This window comes from Nanorana parkeri, unplaced genomic scaffold (genome assembly GCF_000935625.1).
Source record: "Nanorana parkeri isolate BGI_ZX_2015 unplaced genomic scaffold, ASM93562v1 scaffold14, whole genome shotgun sequence".
Classification (NCBI taxonomy): Eukaryota; Metazoa; Chordata; class Amphibia; order Anura; family Dicroglossidae; genus Nanorana; species Nanorana parkeri.
In genome coordinates this window covers 4,216,193-4,224,773 of record NW_017306282.1, presented here as the reverse complement: position 1 = coordinate 4,224,773, position 8,581 = coordinate 4,216,193, and the positions used below count along the sequence as shown (strand labels likewise).

The 8,581-nt window shown below is 47.0% G+C and overlaps 1 protein-coding gene across 1 annotated transcript in view; it reads right to left on the bottom strand.

Annotated features, from left to right (window-relative positions):
- LOC108788161 (galactose-3-O-sulfotransferase 4-like) overlaps positions 1-2,239 on the bottom strand; it is a 26,641-nt gene extending 24,402 nt beyond the window's left edge. The window contains exon 1 of the mRNA XM_018557889.1: positions 1,868-2,239. The gene's annotated coding sequence lies outside the window, so the exon portion shown is untranslated. The remainder of the gene's footprint in view (positions 1-1,867) is intronic.
- Between the last annotated feature and the right edge of the window lie 6,342 nt (positions 2,240-8,581).

Genomic DNA, 8,581 nt, shown 5'->3' with positions numbered 1-8,581 from the left:
GGCAAAGGGTCCTGCTGTCGCGGGTCGTGTGTCGCTACAGCAGGACCCTTTTTGGAGCGGATTTAGCCGCGATTCAAGCTTGCTTAATGCAAGCTTGAACGCGACATCGCGCGGCAAATCTCGCGATGTCACGCAATATGCAAATCGCGCGACAAACGCGCGATTTGCATATCGCGCAGTGGGAACGGGGCCTTAGGGTTGCCACATGTCCAGGATTCACCCGGACACAGTGCCGGATTTACTCTCTCTGCTGCCCCAAGACCAGGTTCCTCAAAGCGCCCCCCTGCCCGCCAAACCCCCCCATGGAGAGGGAGACCTGCAGGCTGCATACAAGTGATCTCGGCAACATCGCCAGGCTCACTTGTATGAACAAGCAGCGGCTTCCCCGCTCTACATTTAGCTCTGCTTGCCCAAAGCCGGGCTAAATGTAGAAAACAACTACCCGCCCGGCGCCCAGAACTGCATGCCCCGGGCATCGGCACATAGGAATTCCACACCACTGCTGCCCCTCTACTCCCTGCTGCCCCAAGGGCGGGCCTTGGTTGGCCTTGTGGGAAATCCAGCCCTGCCTGTGGCTTTCCCTTATTCTGCTGCTTCGTGGTACAGACCTTCTGGACCTCCCAGTCATCTGCTGAGCAATCATATCTGGCAGTGCCGGAGCACATGGAGTTTGTTGGCTTCTCTCAGAGAAAACTAAAACAAGTCACCGGCCGCACTGAAAACTGTACTACCATTATTCTGAAGGCGGACGTCCCCGCGGAGTCCCACCACCAAATATTATTTATTTTGCCAAAAGTTTTAGGTGTCTACAAAGGACGAGATGAGCTCCACCAACACGAGTCTTATCGAGGGAGCGCGAGTCCCTACAAGACCTGACTGAGGCTAAATACAGGTTCCACCGCTCATAAAGCCCTCTCCCCCCCTCAGATTACATCAATCAGACCGACTCCAGATGTGACTGACGACCGAATACATGTGGATGACAAGACAAGATAGATAGATAGATAGATAGATAGATAGATAGATAGATAGATAGATTTCTGGCAGTGCCGGAGCACATGGAGTTTGTTGGCTTCTCTCAGAGAAAACTAAAACAAGTCACCGGCCGCACTGAAAACTGTACTACCATTATTCTGAAGGCGGACGTCCCCGCGGAGTCCCACCACCAAATATTATTTATTTTGCCAAAAGTTTTAGGTGTCTACAAAGGACGAGATGAGCTCCACCAACACGAGTCTTATCGAGGGAGCGCGAGTCCCTACAAGACCTGACTGAGGCTAAATACAGGTTCCACCGCTCATAAAGCCCTCTCCCCCCCTCAGATTACATCAATCAGACCGACTCCAGATGTGACTGACGACCGAATACATGTGGATGACAAGACAAGATAGATAGATAGATAGATAGATAGATAGATAGATAGATAGATAGATAGATAGATAGATAGATAGATAGATGATAGATAATAGATAGAGATATTTATATTTTGTCTCTTCTCATGACATGTCTTCCCCGGCGTTGCTCTGTGTTGTGTTATGGAAGTATTGAGTGATAATATTACATTTAGTCATGTAAACAGCTCAGGACCCCGATGTGACTCTCCGGGAAGGTGCAATAAATGATGTGTCCTGTATTCCACTTCCTGCATCTGTGATTGTAAACTTTTACACAAAGACATGATACAGTCACGGAGACATTGTTACTATCCAGGCAGAACATTTTATAGACCGACAGACAGATAGATAGATATGGAAGTACAGTTTGTATCATCTATCTCTTGTATCTATCAATCAATCTACATATATATTCTGTATCTCTCTCTCTATCTATCTATTTTGATCCTTCTGGTTCCCTTGGTTGTCCTCACCTGACTGGATGGTGTCCCGGGTGTCAGTTGATGATTGTCAGGTTATCTCTGGAAGTTCTTCTTCTCTTGTCCTCCTCTGTCTTGCTCCTTCATGGGATGTCTCTCATTGTTTGGCCTCTCACGGTCCCTTGTCACGCAGTCCCTTTGCTGGGAGGACAGGCCATGTCATGGATGGATGTCCTTCAGCCTGTGTGTCTGTCCATTCAGAAGTTGTTGTGTGTTCTTCTTGTTCTCTGCGTTCCTCTGATAGTCTTTGTTCTCCTCATCTGTGTCCCATTTCCTCCTTCACTTCTCTTCTTTCTCTAGTTTTCAGTCCTCCCTCCCCCTCTGTCTCTATCCCTCCTTCTCCACCCTGCTCGTCTTGCTCTGACTTTCTCTATCTCTTCTGTGTCTCTCCTTAATCTTCCTTGTCCTTTTATCCGTCTATTCTTCCTCCATCGATCTCCTTCTTCTCTCAGATCTCCCCTAAGTCTTCCTCCCCCCCCCCCCCCCCCTCTCTGTCACCCCTCCTTTCCTTCTCTTTCTCCCTCTCTTCTTACTTCTCCATCTGTCCTCTGAATTCTTTCCTAACAAAAGTGCTATTTAGTGATCCCGCTGTTATTCACCAGGAGAGGGGGGAGGAGAGAAGTGAGCCTGGATGGAGAATCTCATCCCCTAGACACAGAAAACTTCATGACTCCTAATTCAACCTGAGAGAGAAAGAGAGAGAAAGAGAGAGAGAGAGAGAGAGAGAGAGAGAGAGAGAGAAAGAGAGAGAGAGAGAGAGACTGACTTCCACCTCTCATATACAATGAGCTCTTAACCACTTTCCTTCTTAACCTTTTTTTCTTCCAGGGAGCTATCGGCATACCATGCTTAACCCTTCTCCTGCCTGCAATCTGTAGATATTCATCTCCTAAGCCTTCTCCTGCCAGAAACCTAAAAAAACATTTTACTGTAGAGAGAGCTCCTGCTTGAGATCGGTAGACATCCAGCTCCTAACCCCTCTCCTGCCTAAGAGCTGTAGACATCCAGCTCCTAACCCTTCTCCTGCCTAAGACCTGTAGACATCCAGCTCCTAACCCCTCTCCTGCCTAAGACCTAAAGACATCCAGCTCCTAACCCCTCTCCTGCCTTAGACCTGTAGACATCCAGCTCCTAACCCCTCTCCTGCCTAAGACCTGTAGACATCCAGCTCCTAACCCCTCTCCAGCCTAAGACCTGAAAACATCAAGGTCCTAACTCTTCTCCTGCCTTAGACCTGTTGACATCCAGCTCCTAACAACTCTCCTGCCTAAGACCTATAGACATCCAGCTTCTAGCCCCTCTCCTGCCTAAGACCTAGAGACATCCAGCTCCTAACCCCTCTCCTGCCTTAGACCTGTAGACATCCAGCGCCAAACAACTCTCCTGCCTAAGACCTGAAGACATCCAGCTTCTAGCCCCTCTCCTGCCTAAGACTTGAAGACATACAGCTCCTAACCCCTCTACTGTCTAAGACTTGTAGACATCCAGCTCCTAAAAATTATCCTGCCTTATGTAGACATCCAACTTCTAACCCCTCTCCTGCCTAAGACCTGAAGACATCCAGCTTCTAGCCCCTCTCCTGCCTAAGACTTGAAGACATACAGCTCCTAACCCCTCTACTGTCTAAGACTTGTAGACATCCAGCTCCTAAAAATTATCCTGCCTTATGTAGACATCCAACTTCTAACTCTTCTCCTGCCTAAGACCTGTAGATGTTCAGCTCCTGACCGCTCTCCTGCTTTATACCTGCAGACATCCAGATCCTAATCCTTTACCTGCCTAAGGCCCGTAGATACCCATAATCCCTCATGTGCCTAAGAACTGTAGACACCCAGCTCCTAACCACTCTCCTAACTGAGACCTGAAGGCTTTCAGCTGTTATCCCTTCTCTTGCCTGAGACCTGTAGACATGCTGCTTTTAACCCCTTTCTTGCCTGGGACATGTAGACATTTGCCTCCTAACCCTTCTCCTGCCTGAGACCTCAACAACATACTCATATTAGACACCATTCTACAAACAGTCATATTTGAATTATCTTGTACTTGCTCATGCATTTCAACATGTTACCTTAATGCATTAAGTCGTTCAGACTTGTCTAGTAAAGCAAGACAAAGAGCAATGATGATGCACAAACTGCAAAAACCCATAACAAAAACCTGTATGGAGGACATATGGAGCTATTCCTAGTTCATGAAAATGCTAGTTCAGTATGCAGATCAGGAGTTGTGACTTCACTCTGACTTTCCTGATCTGCATGTTCGGTCCAGGTCAGTGATTCAGAAAGAAATTCAGAGAGAGCCAGGTAGCTAGCATTTACAGAAGTGGGTCAACAATAGCCGCCTACAAACCTCTCTCTGTATAGTTTCCTTTAATAACGCGAGATCTGTGAAAAGTTCATTTTGGTCGTTACAGGAGTGTAACTACAGATCATGTGGCGTCATAGCAACATTTTCAATTGGTGGGCCCCATGGCAACCTCTGTCTCTGGCACCTGGCAGTTTCTACTGGGACATTATGGTCATGACTGATTGATCCTAACATAAAGTTAACCTGCAATGCAGGTTAGTGCATTGCCGCTCATTGCACTGAGCTGCAATGCACGTCCATCGGCTAGGTGCTACAAACCGTAGGTGATACTTTGGAAATTTTGGGTTAAATTTCTAGTGGCTGGACTGTAGTAGAAGCGAAGGCAATAAATCTACAACATAACAAATTTTCCTAAATACACAAGCCCTATGAAATGATCCTAATGACTTCTCCCATCCAAGTACTAATCAGGGCAGACCCTGCTTAGCTTCAGAGATCAGATACGAGTGGATGCAATCAGGATGGTGTGGCCATAGTCAACCCTGATGACTCCAACCCTGGACTTTTGGGGTGTGTCTGTGGGAATTTGTGCACATTCAGCCAAAAGAACAATCATGGGACCTGATGTTGGCTGAGGACGCCCAACTTGCAATCAGCGTTCTAATTTATCCTAAATGTGTTCAGTAGGGTTTTGGTCAGGGCTCTGTGTAGGCCACTTGAGTTCCTCCTCACCAAACTCACCAAACTCATCAAACCATGCCTTTTTGGAGCTGGCTGTGTGCACAAGGGCACAGTCACGCTCAGGAGCATAACTACGAATCATGGGTCCCTATAGTAAAATGCTGATGGGGCCCTAATGCTTTCTCTGGCAGCTCTCAATGTCAACTGTGACCATATGTGTCATTGATCTTTACCATAAAGTGTCCCTTAATCAAGCACATGTAGCAGGATAGTTGTCAGCATAGCCGGTACACTACTGGGGAGTAGTAATGAGCTGGGGGCTTGGTTTTTACTCTCTCTGCTGCCCCAAGGCCAGGTTCCTCAATGCAAGGCCAGGTTCCAAAAAAAACTGCATGTCCCGGGCGTCGGGTGATAGGAATTCCACACTCCTGCTGCCCCTCTACTCCCTGCTGCCCCGAGCCCAGGCCTTGGTGGCCTGGTGGGAAATCCGGCCCTGGTTGTCGGTCACAGTTTTGAGTGGACATGGAATTCAGGCAGCTCATCACTGCTAGGGACAAGTGCTTTGGATGAAAGGTATAGTTGTAGTAGTCTGAAAAGAGGAAGTGCACAGCTCACCCTATCATAGGTCCCTGCAATCCACATTCGGTATAGTTGCAGTAGTAATAATAATAATAACTAGGGATGCACAGATACTTTTCGAGTACCAGTGCCGATACTTGGCATTTTCATGAGAACTACCAGGGTTGCAGTGGTTGCAGCTGGGACCTGGCTCTGGCGCTCCACCACTGTCCTGAAATCATTAGTCTGTATTGTTTTAGAAAAACTGTCACATGACAATAAACAAAAATGTATCAGTACTCGTACTTGTAAGTACTCGGCAAGTACCAGTACTCGTACTCGCAAAACTGGTATCTGTGCATCCCTTTATTTATATTTATAAAAACAAAATCATACATCAAAACAGAGATGTATAAATCCCATGAGCTCCGTGTGCTCCTTACCAATGACAGCCGCCTCCTAATTTTTGAATTTTTCTCTAGTCTAGTCTTGGAGCTCAAAAGTATCGGTACATGTACTCATACTTCTACCGAGTACTGTACTTGGTATCTGTGCAACCCTAATAATAACCATAATTATATTTTACATTATGACAAATGTATTCAAACATACTATTACTCTATAACCCTAATACAAACTTTTTGAAAATCTTCCAATTTTTGTTTTGTAGAGCTAAAAATCTCAGCTGTTTAGCTGAGGAGATGTGAATTGTAACTGCATTAGGCGTACGGGATTTATTTGTCTCTGTAGGAAAAGTTCAGAGGGCAACAAATCTACACTGCTAAGTCAGATAAGCAAATGCTTCTTACTGCACAGAGGGGGATCTGTGACCAGCAAAGATCCTGAAGTCTGACTTCAGCCCTTCTATACTGGAAATGTCACAGTTTAGTTTTCCCTAATATACTCTCTTATGGGGGCCCCCCTACCTAACCTAGGCCCCATAGCAGCCACATGGGCTGCTATGACTATTTTTACGCCACTGGTCACGCGGAAAAGGATCTTCCCCAAACTGTTGACGCAATGTTGGAAGAGCACAATTGTATAACAGGACTGTAGTGGTAACAAGACCCTTATGGCCCTTCACTGGGAACACCTGAACTCAATCATTTGGAGGGGTTCACATACTTTTAGCCACATAGTAGGGGTGATTGTCAGGTGTTCCCATATAGTGTGTCCATCTATCTACACTTTGAAAAAAAACCTATAAATGAGCTTTAGCAGAACATGTTTAGTACCAAATACGGCTTCCATAAATCGAAAGGTCGTGCTTTAACAGTGTATCACTGTATAATGAGCCGCCATACCTTTAACTCCTCGCCGGCTTTCCTCATGTCTGCTTTAAGAGCTTTTGCTTTAAGGGGAGATTAGCTGCTTCTGCCTGAACAGACCATCTGTGCCTGATAGACCGAAGCAGCCGAGGCGCTGATGGGCTTAGGGGCCACTTTACAGGATCGGGTAATAGGCAGGCGTATGTGACGGTCTTGTGATAAATTGATGTGACACCGCAAAGTGAATTTGGTGGCGCGTAATCTTTCTGAGAATGCCAGAACATCTTGGGAAGTGTGTCAGTATCTCCCAAATGCCCAGCAGGGGCAACAAGTAACTGCATCATACATTCCAGGCAGCAAGTGAAGAAATCGGAGAGATTCTTATCCTACTGTATTAACATAAAAGATATGCAGTTCACCTCTGCAGCGCATGAACATTTCCTTGTGTTCTGTCTCTTTAAAAAATACTGCAAGTACAGAAAAATACCTGTTGATCCAGCCAGAAATCCACAGAGCTCCTAAGTTCCTGTTTGGGGTGACAACACTGCCTCTGCTGCACTGAAAATTCAAGCAGTGTTGTCAGCCTTGCCCATTTCTTCAATGTCGTACTACAGATCCTTTCTCTCTTCCATAACATAAAGAGGAGGGAAGTAGGTAATAGAAGGGGGTAGGAGTGTGAGGAGTTTGGTAATAGGATAAAAAAAAAGTTGGCTGTACACTATGGGCAGGGCTGTCCCTATAGCTGTTGCCTCAGGTGCATCTCTTTGGGTCATTGGGATGGGGGGCAGCAGTCAGAGTCCCATGTTTTTTTGTATAGTGGCCACTCTGCTGCACAATGCTGCCCACTTTCCTGGCAAAGCGCCACCAGGATTATAAGAGCCAGGCGTGTGTAAGGGCAATACACCTCACCCGCCCAGCAATTAGCAACCTAGGGTTCTCTGGCCGGGATCCCACCCTACTCCTGGCAACCAGTGACGTCCCTGGTTGCCAGGAGTTGGGCAGGACGCTGAGAAGAGAATCCCAGGTCTGCAGAGGTGCACCAACATCCCCACCTCACCAAAAAGCGGAAAAAAAGTCCAGGGACACCACTGAGTATAGGGCTGATTTATAAAGGGTTTGTCCAATGTATACCTGGATGAACGATGTTCACAGCACGTTACTACCACTAGATGGAGCAGACGAGCGTGTGAGTTCCCTATGCTCTAGTGGCAGAAATGGGTAGTGACCGTTATTCAACCAGGTATACACAGGGCATAAGATTTATATGGCAGCCCCTATGCATTTTTTTTTGTAGCTCATATCCCCCCGCCAGGCTAGTGTATTCTGACAGCAGCGGGCGTGTCAGCATACCCATAATTGATTTTTAAAGCTGAACTTCGACATGTTTATTCTTCCTTGAATCTTGGTGAGCCTTGTGCTTTTCTCCCAGATCTGTGTAATAACCCAGTGTGAGACTTGGAGCTTCCTGTAATAAAGACCGCTCACTGCTGCTCTCTCAACCTGTGCAGGGTGACTGATCTTGTCTCCACCCCCTCATGTAATAAAGACCGCTCACTGCTGCTCTCTCTACTTGTGCAGGGTGACTGATCTTGTCTCCACCCCCTCATGTAATAAAGACTGCTCACTGCTGCTCTCTCTCCTCTTTTGCAGGGTGACTGGTCTTGTCTCTGCCCCCTCCTGTAATAAAGACCGGTCGCTGCTGCTCTCTCTTCTTGTGCAGGGTGACTGGTCTTGTCTCCGCCCCCTCCTGTAATAAAGACCGGTCGCTGCTGCTCTCTCTTCTTGTGCAGGGTGACTGGTCTTGTCTCCGCCCCCTCCTGTAATAAAGACCGGTCGCTGCTGCTCTCTCTTCTTGTGAAGGGTGACTGGTCCTGTCTCGGCCCCCTCTTGTAGT